Here is a 22316-nt window from a genome sequence, read left to right as displayed (position 1 = left end):
CACACACCTACGGTCAATTAATTTTTGACAAAAGAGGCAAGAATATACAATAGAGAAAGGATAGTCTCTTCAGCAAGTGGTGTTGGAAAAGTTAGACAGCCTCATGTAAATCACTAAAGTTAGAACATACCCTCACACCATAACCAAAAAAACTCAAAATGGCTTAAAGACTTAAATATAAGACATGACACCATAAAACTCCCAGAAGAAAACGTAAGCAAAACATTCTCTGCCATAAATTGTACCAATGTTTTCTTAGGTTAGTCTCCCAAAGCAATAGAAATAAAAGCAAAAATAAACAAATGAGACCTCATCAAACTTATAAGCTTTTGCACAGCAAAAGAAACCATAAACAAAACAAAAAGACAACTTATGGACTGGGAGAAAATATTTGCAAATGATGAGACCAACAAGGGCTTAATTTCCAAAATATACAAACAGCTCACACAACAACCAAAAAACAAACAACCCAGGACTTCCCTGGTGGCACAGTGGTTAAGAATCTGCCTGCCAATGCAGGGGACACGGGTTTGAGCCCTGGTCCGGGAAGATCTCACATGCCGCAGAGCAATTAAGCCTGTGCGCTACAAGTACTGAGCCTGCGCTCTAGAGCCCAGGAGCCAAAACAACTGAGCCCGTGTGCCACAACTACCGAAGCCCGCATGCCTAGAGCCCATGCTCCGCAACAAGAGAAGCCACCGCAATGAGAAGCCTGCACACCGCAACCAAGAGCGGCCCCGCTTGCCGCAACTAGAGAAAGCCTGTGTGCAGCAACAAAGACCCAATGCAGCCAAAATGAAAACAAAACAAAAAAACAAACAACCCAATCAAAAAATGGGCAGAAGACTTAAATAGACATTTCTCCAAAGAAGACATACAGATGGCCAATAAGCACATGGAAAATTGCTCAACAGCTCTAATTATCAGAGAAATGCAAATCAAAACTACAATAAGGTATCACCTCACAGCAGTCAGAATGGCCTTCATTAAACAGTCTACAAATAACAAATGCTGGAGAGGGTGTGGAGAAAAGAGAACCCTCCTACACTGTTGGTGGGAATGTAAGTTGATGCAGCCACTATGGAAACAGTATGGAGGTTCCTCAGAAAACTAAAAATAGAATTACCATATGATCCAGCAATCCTACTCCTGGGCATATATCCAGACAAAACTCTAATTTGAAAAGACACATGCACCCCAACATTCATAGCAGCACTATTTACAATAGCCAAGACATGGAAGCAACCTAAATGTCTATTAACAGGTGACTGGATAAAGAAGATGTGGTGTATAAACACACACACACACACACACACACACACACACACACACACACACTAGAATACTACTAAGCCATAAAAAAGAATGAAATTATGCCATTTGCAGCAACACAGATGGACCTAGAGATTATCATACTAAGTGAAGTAAGTCAGAAAGAGAAAGACAAATACCATATGATATCACTTATATGTGGAACCTAAAATATGACACAAATGAACTTATCTATGAAATACAAACAGACTCACAGACTTAGAGAACAGACTTGTGGTTGCCAAGGAGGAGGGGGTTGGAGGAGGGTTGGATTGGGAGTTTGGGATTAGCAGATGCAAACTATTACATAGAGAATGGATAAACAACAAGGTCCTACTGTATAGCACAGGGAACTATATTCAACATCCTGTAATAAACCACAATGGAAAAGACTATGAAAAAGAATGCATATATATGTATAACTGAATCACTTTGCTGTACCCCAGAAACTAACACAACATTGTAAATCAACTCTACTTCAATAAAATAAATTTTAAAAAAAAGAAGTGACTGATAATTCTGGTCCTCTTTCCCTTTTATTTCTTATGTAGGTGAAGGAACTATTCTAAAGCAGAAACTTGTTTCTCATAGGATGCCCTGGCTACGTGGGACATTCCATGCTGTAAAAATTACACAACACTTCATCTGAAACACTGAAAGATAGGCCTCCACAAAAACAATTCGTTAAGCATGTTTAAACAGATATGTTCAGTTTCTTCTCTCTTGTAAGGCTCAGATGCAGGAATGTTTAAAGGGCTCCGAATCATACCAATAATATGAACATGTATTGTGGCTGAGTGTTTGTGGAAATATTGCACATCCACCTAACTCATCACCTGTTAAGTCACATCTTTTTTTAATTTTCAAGAATGAAGTGATTCATAGTCATTTCATTCATGGGAACTGGTGCCAGTTCATTTCTGGGAGTTCAATCACCAGCTTCTGGAATTGAGACACAAGCATCTTATTATAAACATATTATATACAGAGATTACTGTCTTGTTTCCCCTAGGCAAAGCATCAGTAATATCATATTTCATCTAATAAGTCAATATCCAGAAGAATATTTGTTGACGTCATTTCTGTTATTCCCTGCAGATTTGATATGGAAAAAGAGTCTGGTCATGTTCAAAGCAGTAGATTAGCATGGGCAGGGTCTTTCTGTCTGTTGTATCCCCCAATCCTCCGCAGCCACGTTTGAGGCATAGTTTTACCCTAGCATAAGGGAAATGCCTTTGGGAAAGGCAGAGGAAACTGGAAATTGATTCACTTAAATCACTGATTTCATCACGCCCATGTTTAAGTTGTGGCTGCTGTTTGCTATCCTCAAAGACAAGGCTGAAGCCTCAGCCGGCATTCAAAGCTCTCTGTAATCAAGCAGGCCAGACTTACAAGGTGAACCACACTGTAAAGGCCCATCTCGCTCACATTTAAAAATATTACCTGTATGAATTTTGATCAAAATTAACATCCAGGGCAACCTTGAAGGCAAACAGAGAAAGAGAATATTTCATTAAAAGGCAACAGGCAGCATTCTGAAAGAGAAGAGAGGTTTCCTGTCTGCAGCCCCTACTGCTGTGATTGTTAGGAGCACAAAGACTTTTCCATTCTGCTGCAGCTGTTTTCCAGGCTCCAGTTCCAATAACTCACCATGTACTTACTGATCACCTACTCTGGCCACAAAATTGGGCTCAGTGGTATAGGAGGATTCATTTTCAGCCTTGTTAATTATTTAAGCTATGCATTTCTAAAAATAAATTTTTATGAAAAAAAAATTTCAAACACACAGAAAAGCTGAGAGACTAATACAATCGTCCTCCAAATATCCATCACCCAGAGTCAACAATTAGCAAACCTTTGCCATGCTTGCAACATTTACCCTTTCCTGTTATAGCTATTGTTGCTAAATATTTTTAAGCAAATCCCACATTTCATGTCGTTTCCTAACTCACTTGTACATATCTTCAAAAAATATTGGCATTTCCTTCCATAATCTCAGTGCCATGGTCACACCCAAGAAAATTAAGAATATTTCCTTTGCATCTTCCAATAACCAGTCCACATTCAGATTTCCTCACTTATTCAAAAAAGTTTTTAAAAAAATTTGTTTGCTCAAATTAGGAAACAAACAACACCCAAACATTAAATTAACTCAATCCAAACCAAGTTCTACTTCCTATCTCTCTACATATCTATTTATTATTATATTATATTATATTAAAAATATATATTAATGAGATATTCAAGAAATCAGGTCAGCTGGTCTACAGTCCCTACACTCCCAAATTCTAAATTTCTCTATCTACTTCTTCATGGTATCATTTATTTTGATTCTTTATCCCTCTATTTCCAATAAACCAAAAGGTAGATCTAAAGACCTAACTAGATTTATGTTCAACGTTTTCTGGCAAGCATGCTTCAGAAGTTGTTCCGTGTGCTACACAGTCTACCACATCAGGCAGCGCACAAGTGTTGGTTATCCCACTCTCTGAGCATCTTCCCTCTCCCCGCAAAAATTAAGGTGACCTTGGGTAAATCATTTGACCCTGCAGAGCCTCGGTTTTCTCATAGATGATGGAGATAATCGTATTGCATAGTTTTAAAGTTTGTTGTAAGGATTAAATTATGAAATCTGTAAATATCACATGGTGCCTGGTACATGGAAACACTTAGATGTTAACTATTATTGTGAATAAGGCATGTAAAGTGTTTAGTACAGTACCCTGGTCTGCGAGGTACTTGATAACATTAGCTACTATTATCGTCATTATACATTATTGTGGCTGAACAGATCAGAGAGATTTCCTTCGGTGGACCCTATTGGAAGGATGTAATGAAAGGAGCATAGACACTGACACACGGAGGCTCTGAGAAATCTAAGTATCTTTTTAGGACTAGATTAGAAGATTCAAGATGGCAGGAATTTACTAATTCTTATAATCATAGTATGTAGCCCAGTGCATGGGTGAGTTAAAGACCCTGCACAAAACTCAACCTCAGACCCTTATTCTGGTCCCTTATTGCACAATCCCCTCCCCATGCCCCCTGTAATACCCATAGTACAACAAAAACTTTCCCCTCATTGCCAGCTGTAGACATTTGCCCTGCTACCCCCACTGCATAGATACCCTGAGCCCTTTGCTTTTACCATTGTCAAATGGACCAGTTCTTCCATGTCTATTTCACACTCGTCTCCTCTTGGAAGACCTCTCTGAGATGATCTCACCCTATATCATTCTTTTCCTTTTCTCTTCACGCATGTCACTTACTGTTTGCCCACACAACATGCTGCTTATATTTTACAAATATGTAGATTGTCTTGATTCCCTCCACTTCCATCTTATTTCCTGCAATTAAATTCTGAACTCTGATGGCCAGCATGATGTTTTCTTGCTTTCCAACTTCTTCTCTTCTCCAACACACATCCCCAACCCAAACACCTGGCCCAGGAATAGAAACATAGTGGAACTTTATATAAATACTCTCTACTAACTATGCACTTCCTCATTATACCTTTCCAATGCACTTAGAAACTCAAAGTCATCAATACACTGCCAGGATGAGGTTGGTTGCGGCTCTGTGCTCAAAAGCGCCCTATGCCTACCTCCCCATCACTTATCATACTGCATGACAATGGTCTGGTTATATACCCGTGTCCCCATCACACTGACATGGTGACAGAAACAGAGATTATGGATGTTCATCTCTGTTGCCCCAGGAACAAGTACTGGGCTTGGCACATAACAGTGCTCAATCTATCAACGATGAATTTAAGAAATAGTGGGTCACCCAATTTGACAAATTCACTTTTGCACAAAAAAGTATTTTAACTGATTTTTGGACTGATTTAGTCAACAAATTAAGATGTTTGGATCAGTTACATATGTAGGCCCAATCCTCATGAAAATATGAAACTTATTCTCAGGAAGCAGATAAAATTAGACCTAAAATTGAATTGGAAAAAAAATTGAAGGAAGGCATTGACTACTAATGGCTTCATTGTTCTACTCGGGAACATTATGGAGCTTTCAAGATTTTAAACCTAAAGAAAAACTCGAGCAGTAGAATTTCAGACAGGGAGAGAGCTATTTTGAACAGTGAGATCTCCTGGTACTGCTTAATTAACACTAGAGAGAAAGTTCTCCCTTCTGGAAGCTCCAGTTATTGCTCCTACCTCCCCACTCAGCAGCCAAAACAAGACAGCATCAGATCCTAATAAGGTCAGAGGAAGAGACCCCTCTGCTTGTGTGATGGGTTTCTTCCACTATTTGGGATAGAGATCATCATCTAGGCTGAGGCATGTCCAGGCCATGTGTCACACACCTTCCTTTGAATCTGGAGCCCAGGTACATAAATCAGACACCCCCACGTTGGCATTCAAGAGAAGCGTTCAGTGTTTTAAACACTGACATATTCTGAATTAGTGGCCCAGCCAAACGTACGGTAAAAAGTTTGTTATCCAATTATTGTCAACCTCTGAGCCAAAAAAATGTCCTTTCTTGTGTTTTATTCCACCTGAGCATTGTCTGGTTTGACAAAAAACCAAAAAAACAAAAAACCAGCTCTTCAAGAGCTGGGCAAATTGGCATTGATTAATTTAACCTAATTTAGTTAAAAGTTAATTCTTCCCTGCTGCGAGCCACAGCTGATTTGTTTAGAGAATTATTACCATCCATTGTTCATTGAGTTTTATCTTTCTGAATTTCCATTGATGTGGCGTGATGTGTTACTAAGAGAAATATTATGATTTTAATTGCATTTTGGCATCTTAAAAGAATATTTCATACTGCTGAACATCTGCGGTCAACAGATGTTAAAACACAACTCCCTCGATGACTAAAATTTGGCAAAATGTGTAATAGTTGGAACAGCTTAAAATTCTAAATATACTTCTAGGAACATGATACAGGCAGATGAAGTACTACTGGAATGTGTTTTATATTAAATATTAAAGTATTATATGCTATGTACTGTCCCTCTGGGAAATGACAGGTCTTAGGGAAAGAACAAGAAGAGCCAGGAGACATTTCAATGCTGCCACACCAGAGACATTCTATAATGGGGCTGCATCTCTCCCCAGAGTCAGCTGCAGTGGGGATGGGTTTAAAGTGCTGCTATGAACTGTGGTTTACTCTGGAGGCTAGCAGAAGCAGACAAGTTTGTCCCCTTGCTTTTGGTACACCTCTTCTCTGATTCAGAGCAGGTCGGGGAGGGAGGATGGCCCAATTAATGTTTGACCTACTATTGCCCAATTCCCCAGCTGGCCCTGTGTGCTCTCCATCATGGCTAGCATGGCTTCAAGAAATCCAGAGATAATCATGAATTTCATTGAAATCACAACTTTCAACAGTCTACTCCCATTGACCCCTTGTGTCAGTTGCTAACTCAAGGGCTTAGCTGAGATTGCTTCCACTTTTCTTGTTGAAATAAGCTTCAGTGAAAACCCCATTTCCACAGCAAGTATCCAGAAGGCTGTAGCAGAAAGAATAAGAAGCCCACATTTTCTCTCTCTGAATGGTTAAGTTCACAGTCACAGGAAATGTATTTGAGATTCTGGTTACTATATGAGGGCTTTCAAGAGACTCATCTCTGCCTGATTCATAACGTCATTCTGTTCCCTGCCTTCCAATAGCTTAAAGCCCAACTGAAGAGATATGACTCAAACATGGAAAATAATAGAATCGTAGAAGTATTGTAATGTTAATTTCACGTGTCACCTTGGCTAGGCTATAGCGTCCAGTTGTTTGATCAAACATCAGTCCAGTCTGTATGTTGCTGTAAAGGTAATTTTTTTAGATGTGGATTTTTGACTCAAGACTGAAACTGAAGTTTTATCTGAATTTGCAACCTATCCTACAGATTTTGGACTTGCCAGTCCCCACAATTGTGTGAGCCAACTCCTTATAATAAGTCTCTCTCACTCTCCCCCCAGAAAAACAGATATAGATTACATTATATGTTATCATATATTATATACATAATATGTTACATAATATTATATATATATTACATACATACAGATACAGACCACAGACCATGTAGTACTGTAATATTTACTACTGAAAAGTATCCACTGTGGACCCATGCAGTTGAAACCTAAGTTGTCCAAAGGTCAACTATATATATATATATATATATATATATATATATATATATATCAATAATACACACACACACATAAAATCTCCTATTGGTTCTGTTTCTCTGGAGACTCCTGACTCATCAAGGTATGTATAGGTAATATCTGTGTTCAGAGAAGTTGACTATAGCCGGGAGGAGGTAGAATAAGCTTCAATGAGAAATAAATTAGATTATAAGTGTGATGGAAATGGTTCATTAAGAAGGGAAATCGGTGGTGATGCCGTTTGCGGCAACATGGTGGGCCTGGAGATTATCGTGCTGGGTGGGGTAGGTCAGACAGAGAAAAACAAATATCATATGATATCGCTCACATGTGGAATCGAATTTTAAAAAATGATAAAAAGGAACTTATTACAGACTTACAGATATCGAAACTGTACAGATATCGAGACTAACAGACTTACAGATATCGAAAACAACCTTATGGTAACCAAAGGGGAAACGAGGCAGGAGGGAGGGAAAATCAGGAGTTTGGGGTGAACATATATATACACTACTATATATAAGATAGATAACCAACAAGGACCTAGTGTATAGCACAGACAACTCTATTCAATATTCTGTGATAACCTATATGAGAAAAAAATCTAAAAAAGGATGAACATATGTATATGTTTAACTGAATCACTCTGCTGTACACCAGCAACTAATACAACATTGTAAATCAATTATACTCCAATAAAATTTTAAAAAGGGTGAGGGGGGAAACCAGCCTGTACAAAGACCTAGAGGTTGGACCTGTGCCCTTGAGAGGATCAATGGAGAGCTGTAGCCTGACAGTTGAGAGGCTGTGCCCTGGAGAGCAGTGGGTACTAAGACTGGATGGGTTGGTGGGCCCCAAGGGCTGATATGTGAAAGGTGCCTCTTCCTCTTCTTCCACGCAGGGGCTTAGATGGAATGACTGCATTTTTCAAAATGGGGTGGTCTTTTCTGTAGCACCCTGACAGCAGCGTCCACTTCAGACTGTCTACAGCCGATCCCGGCCATCAGCACATCCTCTTTCCTTCCTATCCACCCCTAGAGGCATTTTCTCTTCCTAAGTGGAAAGCCCTCTAGAGAAACTGTAAAAGAATCTCATCGAGGAAATCTGGAGAATGAGTGTGAAGGTAAATTCACAACTAGAAGAACACTGAGGGGAATACTTGAGTCAGGAGATGGAGGAAGAGGTAGTAGAGAGAGGGTTCCTTTCTAGAGAGCAGAGGAATTTAGAGTCCTGGAGAACCAGAAATTCAGGATCCAGGAGAGTGAGCATTCCTGTTGGTGCAAATGTCACAGACCATTTGAGCAAATGGCTCTTTCCAGTGATGTTTAAACGAATAAACAGGACCCGTGTCTCAGGGTCAGAAATGAAGCTTATACAATTGACTCTGTCCCCCTGGAGAGGTTGCCACCAGCCTGAGAGGGTGGGACGACTTAATGAACACCAACAATGGGTTTATTAGAAAAATACTGGGCATTGTGGGGAGCAAAAGGGAAAAATGAAAACGATCCATAATCCTATTACTTGGAACTGACATGACGTAAGAAGTGAAGTTCTCTCTGAATCTCCAGCCCCGTTTCTTGCAGTGAACATGAATCTTATTTTACAAACTCAGATGCGCAAGAAAAAGCACTTTATTTCTTTTACATAAATTAAATCCAGTTCTGAGCCTACAGTCACGCTCCTCATCCTATCAGGTTATTAGGAATTTGATGGCAGCCATTACTGTCACCCTCATGGGGTGGGCAAGGGTCCCAGGGTTTTACATAGCACCAAGTCCTGGGGAAGTCTCTTTAGCCGCTGGGTTTTGTCTATGATATTTACGGCTGAGGCATCCATGGTCTCAGACCACGTGATCTCTTCCAGTGCTGGCTCCTCTGCTGCCTCTTTCAAAGCCAGGAAAATCTTTGGTGAGGCTTTAGAATTCCCAGCCCTCTAGGCCAGGCCATCTGAGGTCTTCCTCCTTCAGGGAGCACCTCAGGACTCACAGAGTTCCATCCCATTTCCATTTCAAAGGCCTTCCCTTCTTTCTGCCTCTCCTCCAGGATGCCAAAGGTAATATCCTCAATGGGTTTATATTTTATAAAATTCCAGACCAAGATCAGAAGTGTCTTGCAGACAATTTTGTCTTCTGGCCCTGGGACAAAAATCTCCCTCGTGGCAAGAGGCCACAAAAAGGCCTGACCATCTGCTTACAGTGAAGGAAAGGAAGAAACACAGGGTGGGACAAACACAAGTGAATATTCCAAAAACTAAACCACCACACACTGTTGACAGTTTGGTATCTTTCCAGAATTTTCTTGTGCTTATGAAGCAAAATATCTATCTACACATAAGTTTTTTTTTTTTTTTAAAAAACAAAAAGGGGATCAGACTATACATATGCAGCCACAACTTCCTTTTTTCATTTAGTATAGCATGGATATCTTCAATGACGCTGGGCATTGCTCCACTGATGGATATTCAGGTTGCTTCCATTATTTTGCTCTTATAAATAATGCTGTATTATGCACATATATGCATGTCTTTGTTTTATTATTTTTCTGCCATTGCTTCCTAGGAATGAACAGACTGGACTGACCAAATGGTCAATCTATGGTCAAACTATGGGCTCTAGTTGGCTCTGGTGAGTTATTGGCCACAAGCTGGTTTTAGAGAAGGAGCCCCAGAAATGAATTTCTCAAGTTCCTCATTTTTTTAAGTTTGATAAAGGTGGTGCAGTTGGTGCAAAAATTATTCCAAATAGCTCCTTAGTTTGCCTCCGTGACTAGGATCTCAACATTTGTGTTTGGGCAACAAGAGCCTGGGCTTTACCACAAATCTGCTAAGTGACACAGGCAAGTCACTTCCCACTCTAGGTCTTAGGTCTATTGTTTGCAAAATGGGAATGAGACAAACAGATGATCTCGTAGGGACTTCCTGCAGTGATATCATATGTATCTTATGTTCTCTGAGTCTATAAACACACGGTCCTAGGGCAGTAACGGACCATCTGTGGGTATACGGCTGTATGGACCCTACTATGCCTCTTCAGTCTCTTACTTGATATTTTAGCAATATTAAATTTATATTAGCTTATGTTTCCCCAGAAGTAGACCCTGGCACAAGGATTCAAGTTTAAGGAGTTTATACTTGGGAAGTTCAGGAAATACCTCTAAAGGGGTAGGGAAATTATGCAGTGAAGGAAAGTGGCCGATATAGGGTGTACTAACAGACCAGCTGTCACTGTGGGTGTCTGGAGCTTAATCCCAAAAGAAAGTGCTGGGACATGGTGTCAAACACATGCCTTAGAGAGCTCTTACCTGAAGGGTAAGGGAGCTGGGGTGTTTATACACCGACTCACACCAACACACCCTAACATGCTAATTCATTAGCAGCACACCTAGCCCACCATGCACAGCAGCGCTGCCTCCCTTGGGTGAGAGAAAAGCCACCAAGAGTGCAAGAAGAGTTCTCTGGAACACTACCTCGGGATATGGCCCCAGCACCCACAGTGTCTGCTGCATAACTCTTCTGTGCCTTTGCTCGTGTTCTCCTTTCTTTTTCTGATTAACTTACAACCCTGAGGCTTCCTAGGTTTGCGTCCTGCCTCTGCTACTTACAACCTGTGTGACTTTGGGCAAGTTACTTAAGTTCTCTGTGCTTTACTTTCCTCATTTGTGTGACAGGCAGAGTGATAATCCTTATCTCATAAAACGGTTTTTAGGATTAAATGGTAATGGATGGAAAACACTTAGAGCAGTGCCTACCACATAATGTTTCTTCAGTAAGTGCCAGTTATCATTTTTATTACCCTTCAAAATCCTCTTCAAGTGAAAGTTCCTTGAAGAAATTAGCTCTGAGACCCCAGACGGTGTTAAGGGCTCAGGCCCCTTCTTAACACATTATGGTGGCATTTTCCATATACGAGTGTGTCTTCTCCTATGGACAGAGAGCTCTAGGAGGACACCACGGTAGCTTCCCCAGGCCTGCATCCCCTGCAGCTAGAGCAGGGCTTAGCCTGCCTTTCTGTAAACAGATAATAAACAGAGATTCTGATTTTACTTATTCACAGATAAACTCTTTGCTTTAAGAATCACTCTGGGTAAAACGAAAATTTCACTAACTTGTAGTAGTATGCTTCTTTATCCTAACACACACCCTCCCACCAGTGCCCCCTTGAAAACACACACACACACACACACACACACACACACACACACACACAGACACTGACATGCAAAACACTTTTTAATGTTTCTGAAATCAGGTTGAGTAAGTCTTAACACTGAAATGTTTTATCACGCCATCTACCTTTCTTTCAGAAAATCAGCTGTTACTGAATAAATGGTGGGCTCTCCCATTAAAATTGACGATATTTGTTTTAGGCTTCAAAGCGAAAGCTAACTTTGAAACTTCAGTTCTTCTTCCAGAAGAAAGCAGTTTCTGGAGTGCCTCGCCCAGGCTGTGGCTCTCACACCCCCATCCTTCCCCCAGCACAGCCCCAGGAGCTGATCCGCTGAGCTCACTGAGTTTCAGTCTCACCCTGGACGAGGATGGGCGGGGCAGACTGGGAGGGGGAGGTCCTAAGAGTGCAACCAGCCTTGTTGGAGCCCTGTCGAACAGCAGGATGAGGGTCAAGATGGAGAAGCCAAATCAGATGTCAGGACGAAGGAGCAAGCAACACGGCGGACGGGGGACAAAGTTCAGGAATGGAGAGTAGTAAGGAAGGGGAGAATAAGAACCCAGTGTCGAGGGGCAGACCCATCCAGGAAGTCATCCTGTGTGAGGTAACAGCTGCATGGTGTGGGAGTGACTTAGCCTGGGATGGACACCCCAGGACCAAGACCCAGGGTACAGGGGGCACTGGCGGTAGAGGGCCTGGCCCCAGGCACCCAGTGGGTGAAACTGTTTGGGGTGGGGGAGAGGAAGGCATCAATGAACCAAGGGCCTTGGGAAGGTTTAGTCAGGCGCTGAATGTTGCCTCATTCCATTTTGGTTGAAGAGAAAAATGGCTAGAAAAATTTAGCAAATTGGCTTCTAATATCACCAAACCAGAAAAAGAACTTTGCCGAAAAAAACATCAAAAGAAAACCCAAGTGGAGTGAGAGATAAATTAGGAATTTGGGATTAACAGATACACACTACCGTATATAAAATAGATAACCAACAAAGTCCTACTGTATAGCACAGGGAACTATGGTCAATATCTTATAATAACCCATAAGGGAAAATAATCTAAAAAAGAATATATATATATATATGTGTGTGTGTGTGTGTGTATAACTGGATCATTTTAGCTGTATACCTGAAACACCGTAAATCAACTATACTTCAAAAAAAGTTTAAAAAGCAAACTCAAATTTCAATCCTGGCTAAAAGAATCTGGGCAAGCAATTCGGACAAGTAATTTCTGTGCACTTAAGTTTTCATCTTGAAATGCAAATAATATCCCTGGGCTGTTGTGAGGAATCACTGAAGTAATAAGATAATGATAGAGATGATTTATTGAATTCTTAATACGTACGACACCCAGTACAAGGGGTTTTCATATACTTTGCCTTATTTCCTATCATAATCCTACAAGATAGATACACTATCATTCTTGTTTTACAGATGCAAATTGAGTCTCAGTATTGCTAAGTAACTTGTGTCATGTCCCATAGCTAGACATTATATATAACCACCATGCATGGAGTACAGTAGATGTTTAACACATGTGAGTTCTCACCTTTCATTCTGCCTGCAATGCTAGCTATAGATGATTTTAAAATCATCTGATTATTAAAGATAAAATCCTTGGAAGAGTGTTCCCCCTCGGCTGGGCTAGGATTTGTTTAACGATCACCATGTCCTTTGTGAATTTGATAACTTCTTAATCTACAGAGGTCACGACCTTATTGTAATGTGTTGAATTCCTCTGCCACCAGTGTCTCTCAAGGGACCTCCATCTGCATTTGTCTGTGGCTGACTCTCAGTGACATTTCCTCCTCCACCTGATTGCCAAGATGATTTGTTTCTCATCTGAGTTTGAGCAGTCTGAGAGAGAATGTCAAAATCCATCAATCCCCTGACAAGCTTGTACATCCAATCCCTCAGGTTTGTGTAAAGGATAATTTCAACTACCCAATTCTTGTGGGAGTGGTGAGGCCACCCAGAAGAGAGCCTGGAGGTTGGAACACTTCCTGGAGAGTGCAATCTTGTGCATGGGGGAACATGAGCTCCATGGCATCTGAGTCCTCGTGCTGGAAGATGGGAGCGGAGGAGGTGTCATTCCCCTGGGACTTCCGAAAGCTGCATGTGGGACACAGGAGCCCTTGATCCAATGTGCGTAACCAAGAGCCCCTCTAGGGAGCCCCAGGAACAATCCCTGTGTCAAGTCTTCCTTCCTCCCTCAGTTTGGCCTTCTGTTTGGGGGAAGCCAATGATGCCTGGGGGCTTTGAACTGGTGTCTGAGGTAAGACTCAGTCTGGGATATCAGATTCCTTCTCCTCCCAAGACAAGCCAGCAGCCACGGGCTGAGTGCAGCCTGTTGTGGATTTGCCTTATAATGTATTTGTTGAAAAAAATTGAATTAGTTGCAACATTTAAAATGAGAGACTGCATATGAAACTCCACATTTCTGGCATATCTTGAAAAATCACATCTGATGATCCCAGGCTGGCATTTCCACAGTGAGAGTAGGCTGGATCTAAGCAAGCTTCTTCAGATGGGACAGGCGCTCTCCTACATGCCCTGGTCAGGTCCCCACGTGGCCCTACACACCCTTAGGTTATTTGCCTGGTCCCCTGGGCATTTGGGTTTTGAAAGAGGAAAGGAAAGTAACAATGGGGTTACAAGAGAGTCAGTTTATAACAGGAAAAGTAAAAGGCGCTTTTTAACTATTGCCTTCATACATTGTTATCCCAGTTTTGCAGAAACAGAAACTGGAGATCGGAGAAGTTATTTAACATGGTCAACGTTACGTGGTTGGTAAGTGGTAGAACTGTAATTTGAGGTTGTGTGACCACAAAATCCCACTCTGTCTTTCTACTGCAATGAACTCATTGGGAATCTTCTTCCTACTATGAATAAGATACCTGCACATTCCTGAATCCCCAGGGCACCTGTCAGGCTTCTCAGAGTTAATATTATACCAATGACCATCCTTGATACCAGGAAAATCCAAGTGGAGTCTTGCTTGCCTCCTGACCGGGCTGGCATCCTCTCTGCCCTCTGAATTCCTAACGAGGATGTGTGTAGTGATATTCAAATAGGAGAGGAGAAGCTGCTTTGTAAATCACTGAGGTTACCATTTGCATTAAGGTTAAAAGGTTAAGGTTAAGAAGCTGGATGACTCTCAATCCCACGACTCAGCAGCCATCTGCACTTCACATCACTGGCCTGAATTTTCAGCCTCATTAAATTCTTTCAGGTCATCTGGTCCCAAACTTTGTGGTTGCCTGAGTGCATATTTATGTCCCAGGAGTGACTGTCATTTCAAACCTAGGCTTTACTGAAGCCCACCTCCCTACCAGCCTTAATTGCTCTTGCAGTATTCTGGTATTATTTTTAAAAGTCTTCCCTCTCTTAATTATTTCCAAGAGCCCACAGGGGCTGCTGTGTGTGTATCAGACATTTGTCCTTTGGGTTTCTACATGGCATCCGCCTTGTTCTGTCAAAGCTCCTGGGGAGCTACTTTTGCTGGACACCACGGTCTTCCACCTGACACCACGGCCAAGAGGTGTCAAGGTCATATAGGGTTCTGTGCAGTGGTGGTAGAAAAAAATGCCTCTTCTCAAGTTTGGTGTTTTGGTGAGGCTACCAAACTGCCAGTAGCCTCAATTCTTAAAGAGTCTGAGCTTGGTTGGCTTTTATCACAGCATCCCTCTGTCTCCCTATATACCCTTACATTGTCTATAGGATCCAGAGGAGATACCCTGGGGAACTAGGCTGGGAGGCATGACACTGAGCCGGGGTCTGCCCCTCTCCTTTGCTGGCTAAGACTGTATTGCTGCACTAAGACTCTCCGCCTAATGCTGTCTTCCCTTAGACTGAGGTTTATTTTCTTATGCAAACCCTTACTATTATCTTGCCCACACTAGGCATGCCTGGATGTCAGTGATGAATGTGGCTCGGAGTTCAGTTGGAACCCCTGAAATCTTAGGTGGCAGTATTTTATATTATCTCATGTCCTTAGAGCCCAAATCATCTGAAATAGGCTTATCACACAGCCTCAATCCAGACAGAGGTTGGCTTAAGTGTTCCTCTGGGTGCTTGGGTATGCAGTTTCACTGTCCTCTTTCCTAAAGAAGAAATCCTCATGACTCAAAGGAGATTTGGGGTTTGGACTCCCGCACCATGTGAGCTGAGTAACAGGGCTACAGGGCTCCTGTTGCTGCTGTAGTAGGTGGGACTCCTTGATCGAGCTGAGGTGACACGGAGGACGTGGACATGGAACCCAAGGACAGGGTCAGAGCTGGGCCTTAGGAGGGGACTGGGGCAGGAGACCCTCTCACTACTGCCTTCCTCTGCAGACTGGTTTCACCCTCTCTCTATCCACAGACAGCCATCATCCTCAGCTCACAGGAAGGCGTACGGCCATCCCAGAGCTCTCCCGTTTACATGTAATAGCTCTAGAAATAAGCAAAACTTGTCATGTCTTTCCCAATCCCACTTTTAAATTTCCAGAGAGGAGAAGCTGACTCTTTCCACTTAGATCCGTGTTCACCTCTGATCTAGCCAGCTCTGTCCAATCCACGTGTTTGTGTCTATGTGTCGAAGGCAGTCCACCGAGAAGGTCAGTGTCAGCTGGACAGCTATAAACACGTCCATTCTACTTGATCATATTTTTTCCATCTCTTACATTCACTTGTATCTTCCTGGAATGGCACGATGGAGGGGAGGGATGGTACTTAAGAGAAGCAGTGAGGTCTAGCAAATAATCTTCGTAGCTAGTAGTTACAGAACATTTCCTATACACCAGATACCATATTGAGTGTGTCACAGGAATCATCTCACCTAATACATAAAACAAGATCTTATTGGTAGTTACTATCAGCCTCATTGTGTAACGAAGATACCAGGCTTAGGGAGTGAGCTGGACCAAGATCTCTGTGGAGAGCTGGGCTCATACCAAAACTTATGCTTCTAGTCATTTTATTTACTGCCAGGCACGCCTGGGTTCAAATCTTGACGTTGCCACTAGCTATGTGATTTTGGACTAATTTCTCTGAGTCTTAGTTTCCTCATCTGTAAATGGACATAAAAATACCTTTCCAATTTAAAATATTTAAGCAACTAAAGACCGTCATTCTTTTCCTCCATGTACCTGGGCTTCCCTGCCTCATCCAAGCACACCTGTTCTCTCTTATTCAACCTGATGGTAACCAAAACCTCCAGAGCTTTCCAGCCACCTCCCCGTTCTCCAGGAGACCTCAGATAAAAAACAGTGACAAGACTATTTACAATAGCCAAGACATGGAAACAATGTAAATGTCCATTGATAGATGAATGGATAAAGAAGACGTGGTATATATACATATATTTTATATATATATATTATATATGTATATATATACAACGGAATATTACTCAGCCATCAAAAAGAATGAGATAATGTCATTTTCAAGCAACATGGATGGACCTAGAGATTATCATACTAAGCGAAGTAAGTCAGAAAGAGAAAGACAAATACCATATGATATCACTTATATGTGGAACCCAAAATATGACACAAATCAACATATCTACAAAACAAAAACAGACTCACAGATATAGGGAACAGACTTGTGGTTGCCAAGGAGGAGGGGAGGTAGGGGAGGTAAGGACTGCGAGTATGGGATTAGCAGAGGCAAACTATTATACATAGGATGGACAAACAATAAAGTCCTACTGTATAGCACAGGGAACTATATTCAATATCCTGTGACAAACCATAATGGAAAAAAATATGAAAAAAAAATATATATAAAACTGAGTCACTTTGCTGTACAGAAGAAATTAACACAACACTATAAATCAACTATACTTCAATAAAAGTAAAAAAAGAAAGTGACAAGAAAGCAGTATTTGGAGTCAGAAGGTATGGATTTGAATCTTGTGTCAGCATTATACTAATTTCTTGACTTAAGGCAGGTCTTTTTACAGTGCTGAATCACAGTTTCCCCATCTGTTAAACTAGGAGAATAGAATTCTACACAGATATGGAAGTGGTGTATGTGTCTGTTCTAAGAATTAAATGAAGAAATGCATGTGAAATGTTCTGGAAACTCTAAGCACCACACGGTTGGAAGAGATGATTATTAAGGCAGAAAAATCCTAGAATGACCTTTTGGCCTGTTGCCTGGTTGCTGGGATGTTTTAGGCAGGCCATTGTTTGCCCAATACTTTCATGCTCTTAATTTGTAGCTGGATGTGTTTGCACGTCTTACCTCTTAGGTAGCACAAGGCTTGAGTTTAGGGTGTGTCTTTCAAGTTTCTTTACAGAACTTAGAAATGACGGATGCCTAATAAGTGCTAGCTGTACAGATGGAATTCAGGCTTTCTATGCTTCTGTCTTTCAAGTTTTTGTTGCAGTGTTTTTCAATAGTCTGGAGACTTAACAATGAGGGTGAAAGCCTTTGAAAAATCTCAAAAAGCCCTGTTCAAACGCAAAGGTATTAAATTTGCAGGAGGTGCTATTATTACTAATACCATGCAAATTTATGGATAGTAATGGAAATAATAACTCTACAAGCAAAAAATGCTTTTATTTCTGTTTTGTTCTTTGCATTTGGCAAAAACATCCTATATAGGTCAAATTTATACATTTCTATATCCCCTTAAAGCACATATTGAGATATCAAAAGAAGACAGAAATATATAACAACACAGAATAGAGCTTAAAATCATTATGTTCAGCCCCAACAATTTACAGATGAGAAGACTACATCTAAGAGACATGAAATGACTTACCTAAGGTCACACAGTGAAAGGTAACCTTGGTATGTCATTATTCTTCCTTGGATGTCCTTGGAAGACATCCTTTGGATGTCTTCAGTATATTGACATTTCCTTGGAAAGAAAACAATTTTTAAAGTGAAATCTTTTCTTCCAAGGGCCAATGCCATGTATCTTAGATTCACCAACGGAGATGGTAGAAATGAGGCAGTGGAGGGAACCTAGAAAAGCCTGTAGGCTCACCACTTGTTTCTCAGTTCACCACAAATACACCATTCAAATAGCCAATCACATTCTAGCCAACAGGCATCTAACCAGGTAACTTTCTTCAAATTAAATATTGAGTCACTTCATTCAAATAATGATTTCTTGAGTATCTACTTCATGCCAACAGTGTGCTAGGCTCTTTAAGGAAATAAATTTTACTCACAGACAAAAATTGGGAACATTTCTAGAACAGAGGCAATACAGCACAATGGCTGAGAGCATGGGCCATGGAGCTGAATGAGCTACTTACTAGCTATGTGTCCTGGAGCAGGATCCTTAAGCTCTTTGCATCTCAGGTTCCTCATGTGTAAAGTGGGGCTTAGCTGCTATGAGGTTCCTGAGTTTAATACATAGTAAGTGCTTACAGTGCCTGACATACACTTAGTGCTATATTAAGTGTAATTTCACATATACTATCTCATTGAGTCTACTGGCAATTCTATGAAGTAGGTACCATCCACCTTTTACAGAGTAGTAAACTGAAGCTTAGAGGTCAAGTAAACCCTCCAAGGTCAAGTAACCCAGAATCCTGGCAGAGCCAGGATTCAAACCCAAGTCTGTCTAACAGCTGGGCCTAATCTCATACCCACTGTGCTGTGTGCTGCCCTGAGAAGCAAAACTTGCTCTCAAGAAAGCTGTGTTCAGCTCATACAACTCAACAACAACAAAAAAAACAAACAACCCAGTTGAAAAATGGGCAAAAAAAAAAAAAAAAAGAAAAAGAAAAATGGGCAGAGGGTCTAAATAGATATTTCTCCAAAGAAGACATACAGATGGCCAACAGGCACATGAGAAGATGTTCAACATTGCTAATTATTAGAGAAATGCAAATCAAAACTACAATGAGGTACTACCATCATCAAAAAGTCTACAAATAACAGATGCTGAAGAGGGTGTGGAGAAAAGGGAACCCTCCTACACTGTTGGTGGGAATGTAAATTGGTGCAGCCACTATGGAAAACAGTATGGAGGTTCCTTAAAAAACTAAAAATAGAATTACCATATGATCCAGCAATCCCTCTCCTGGGCATATATCCAGACAAAACTCTAATTCAAAAAGATACATGCACCCCTATGTTCACAGCAGCACCATTTGCAATAGCCAAGACGTGGAAGCAACCCAAATGTTCCTCAACAGACGAATGGATAAAGAAGATGGGGTACATACATATATTTTATATATATATATATATATATATATATATATGGAATATTACTCAGCCATAAAAGAGAATGAAATAATGCCATCTGTAGCAACATGGATGCAACTGGAGATTATCATACTAAGTGAAGTAAGTCAGACAGAGAAAGACAAATACCATATGATATCACTCATATGTGGAATTTAAAATATGACACAAATGAACTTATCTGCAAAACAGAAACAGACTCACAATCATAGTGAACAGACCTGTGGTTTCCAAGGGGGAGGAGAGGTGGGGACGGGATGGAGTGGGCGTTTGGGATTAGCAGATGCAAACTATTATATATAGAATGGATAAACAACAAGGTCTTACTGTATAGCCCAGGGAACTTTATTCAATATCCTGTAATAAACCATAATGGAAAAGAATATGGAAAAGGATGTATATATATGTATGACTGTATCACTTTGCTGTACAGTAGGAATTAACATAACATTATAAATCAATTATATTTCAATAAAATAAATTTTTTAAAGAAGAAAGAAAGCTGTGTTCTAGGAGTATAATGGCATGACTGAAAACGCTAAGGGTCCACTGAGGGCTGGAATTAAAGTGGGATGGAGATTTCAGGACAGGGCCTATGGGAGATGGTTTCTAGCTTGGGAAATCAGGAGCAGCGTCAAGGAGGACGTGGCATTGGAGTTGAGTCTTGAAGGATTTATTTATCCAGAGACAGGAGTGAGAAAGGACAAGCAAAGGGCCAGGGGTGGGAAGGGCAATGTATTGATGGGAACCAGGCAGCGGGTGTTTCAGGAAAAGTGGATCCTGAGGGCTGTGCAGGAGAGCAGGGAGGCATGGGACCTGAAACCCCAGGTGAGGCCAGATCACCAGGGGCCTCAAGTGTGAAGCTAAAAAGTGTGCTTCTAAAATTGGAGGTCCTTAAAATGGCTCTTGAAAGGACCAAATGAAAAAAAGAACAAAAACAAAAAAATAAGACTCAAGACTTTGAGACACAGTTATCATTTATCAGTAAGAATTGGAAAAATATGGGCTTATTTATCTAGTTAGCTCTCGTCTGAAAAAATCACATCAGTTTACAGAAAAAAAAAGCTTTTTTTAACCACAAAGGGAGCTGATTTTGCAAACAAATACTTGTTCATGTGAAGAGCTTTCTGTCTGAAACGTGGTACAATTTCCATATTTAAATGAAGATGCTATCGCGGGTATTTTCCCTTGACTGGATAAAATATACCTAGAACTTAAGTTTTATTTGTGAATTCTTTCCCTTCCTCCTTTCCTCCTTTTCTCCCTCCCTTCCTTCTGCTTGCACTGGAGCTTGGCTCACTCCTTTGTCCTGGACAACTGGTATCTTCTCCATCTTTAATTTTGACCTCTCCTTCATGTTTTGAATGTTGTCTTATGTTTAAATTTCACATTCTTTGTGACATGAACTCTCAGCCACTAGCACACCCAACATCCCTGGCATGACCAGGCTGAAAGGGACAGTCAAGAGGATGTAGTCTAACATCAGATTACAGCTGAGAAGACTAAGGCCCAGAGACAGAGCATGTCTTTCTCAAGAACATGGTGCCAGTTCAAGGCAGAGCTGGGCCCTGAGCTTGTCCTCTGTTTCCCATCCAGCGCTCATTTCAGTGCATCATGTGAGCACGTGTGTAATCAGGGCTCAGGGGGAGAATTTAGTTTCCTAGAAGTGGTTATTTCAGAGTTTCAACAGACTTCTTATGTACCTTTTTAAGACTTAGAAGCCATGGAGTATTTAGAGCTGGAGGGAACTTTAAGATCATCAAATCCAGCATCCTCCTTTTGCAGAGGAGATGACCAAGGCTGAGAGAAGTGAAGGGGGGACTTGCCCAGATCAGGCAGCTGGAGAGGGGCAGAGCAAGGTCAGGGATTCCAATCTGCTGACTCTCAGGCCCATGTTTTCTCTCTGTACATGCTCATCCTTATTTTTCAGAGTCTCCACTTCAAGAACCCATCTCTTGACACTCACATACACTGGAAGGAATTCTGCGGCACAAGGCCTGGAAGAGCTTCAAGTGGAATGTATCCAAACCAGGAGGAAGCCGTTCCTTTGGTTTTCCTCTGATGGTCAGTTCAGGCTGGTGTGTGGTGGGGATGGAGGTGTGGAAAGCTGGCCAGTTCTGCTTTAGCAAGTTCTTCATCCTTTCCTACCCGAAAATGTATCACAGTTATGGACGTCTTTGTGAAACCAGAACCCAAACAAGAGAAAGTGGAATTGGGAACTGGTGAATTAATGCCCAACCCAGTCAAAGCCAAGATTTCATATTTGCATAGCACATCTGCAGCCACCTGGTCCTCACACTCAGGAAGGGAACACGTGGCGAAGGCTCGATGGCTAGACTGAGTTGTGGGTATGGTATGCGCATATGTGTCCACACGTGTGTGAAAGCACTGTGTAAACTATAAAACACATTGTATGAAAAAATGAAAAGAAATCCATAACTCTCCCTCATACCCCATTCTCGCTCCTTTGTTATGGGTTAGACCCAAAGAAGAATGTCAGTCCAAATCTCTAGCAACCACCCATTGTT

General features: G+C 41.3%; 1 long non-coding RNA gene across 1 annotated transcript in view; it reads right to left on the bottom strand.

Annotated features, from left to right (window-relative positions):
* Positions 1 to 22316, bottom strand: part of LOC125965192 (uncharacterized) — a 169875-nt gene that overhangs the window by 11208 nt on the left and 136351 nt on the right. Inside the window, exon 2 of the long non-coding RNA XR_007478786.1 lies at positions 2755 to 2792. This is a non-coding gene — a long non-coding RNA (uncharacterized LOC125965192). The remainder of the gene's footprint in view (positions 1 to 2754; positions 2793 to 22316) is intronic.

This window comes from Orcinus orca, chromosome 8 (assembly GCF_937001465.1).
Source record: "Orcinus orca chromosome 8, mOrcOrc1.1, whole genome shotgun sequence".
Lineage (NCBI taxonomy): Eukaryota > Metazoa > Chordata > Mammalia > Artiodactyla > Delphinidae > Orcinus > Orcinus orca.
The sequence above is the reverse complement of the archived record's forward strand: the minus strand, read 5'-3'. Positions and strand labels throughout refer to the sequence as shown.